General features: G+C 39.2%; 1 non-coding gene across 1 annotated transcript; it reads left to right on the top strand.

The window, feature by feature from the left end:
* Positions 1–552: 552 nt before the first annotated feature.
* Positions 553–622, top strand: LOC114113406 (small nucleolar RNA U2-30). Its single transcript, XR_003588442.2, has one exon. It is a non-coding gene; the product is annotated as a small nucleolar RNA U2-30 (small nucleolar RNA).
* Positions 623–1,228: the final 606 nt, after the last annotated feature.

The following is a 1,228-nucleotide window of genomic DNA, read 5'->3' as shown; positions in this document are numbered from 1 at the left end:
AAATCATTTGTTGTATGGACTGCATCTAGCAAGATGCCTAGTACTCAGTAAATATTAGTTTTCTTTTCCATGCTTTCCTTCTGTATCTCCATGTCTATTAAACCAAAGTTTAAAGGAAAGAAAGAAACCATAGGACCTGGGCATCAGAGGGGCTTCTCACGTGTCTTCCTATCTATCCCACTCTCTCTCTCTCTCAAGGATCTGCTGCAGGGGTGGGTGGGTAGGCGTCTCTACAAGCATCACATCTTCCTCAGAGAAGTATTTTCTAACCAGAGGCCAGGGTGAGTCTCCTACTATGCACTCCCTGTTCTCTGCAGTTTGCACATTTGCTACTCATTCATTCATTACAATGATTGACTTTCTGTTATTGCTCAGAACATAGACTTTGGTGTCAGACTGCCTAGATTCAAATTCCACCTCCTCCACTTATTATCTATGTGACTTTGGGCAAGTTACTTATTCTTTCTGTGCCTCAGTTTCCTCATCTGTAACATGAATATTACCTACCTCAGTGAGCTGTGGGTGGGGGTGTAAGAAAGGCTGATCAGTTCTGAGCAATAATGAAAATGTTTTACTACTGGCCTTTATAGCTATGAAGCTTTCTATACTTGATCTGAGCTCAGAATTTAAATTTTTTAAAAAAACAAATATGCTTGTTGATAGACTGATTACTTTTGGATCAATCACAAGTCCTTCTAAACTGGAATATAAAATATTTTATCAGTTATATATAACAGTATTTGCTTTTAGTCTAATAACTGTGACACTTGAACCTCAGCTAGATCTTCGCTCAATTCCTGATTCTACCACTTACCTGTTATGTGACTCTGGAAAATTTTCTTAGTCTCCATAATCTCACCTGTAAATGCTAGTCATACAGATTTGCACACAGTAAGCTCAGTCCACGGTTTGCTGTCATGTGAGTGAGACCTCTGGCCCATCCATCTATGTATTCTGTCCCTCACTAGATACCAAAGGGTGTTTTGGAGAGTACAGTATTGCTCTTCAGGAGTTAACTGTAATTTCACTTTAGAAAGCTTCCTATTCTGCATGATTTGGGTATTTTAAAAGAAATCCCAGCGCCAACTGAATGGCAGTGAAAGAAGGAAACAATGAAGGCACCTTCCACCAAACACTAGAAAGCACTGAAATTTCTAGCTCTTGTAAAATTCAGCTCTTGTAAAATGAACTTCAATGGAGGCTGGACTTCTAAAATTCAACTATCCCA

The sequence above is a fragment of the Ovis aries genome, chromosome 2 (assembly GCF_016772045.2).
Source record: "Ovis aries strain OAR_USU_Benz2616 breed Rambouillet chromosome 2, ARS-UI_Ramb_v3.0, whole genome shotgun sequence".
NCBI lineage: Eukaryota > Metazoa > Chordata > Mammalia > Artiodactyla > Bovidae > Ovis > Ovis aries.
Note: the sequence above shows the minus strand (reverse complement) of the source record. Positions and strands in the feature narration are given on the sequence as shown.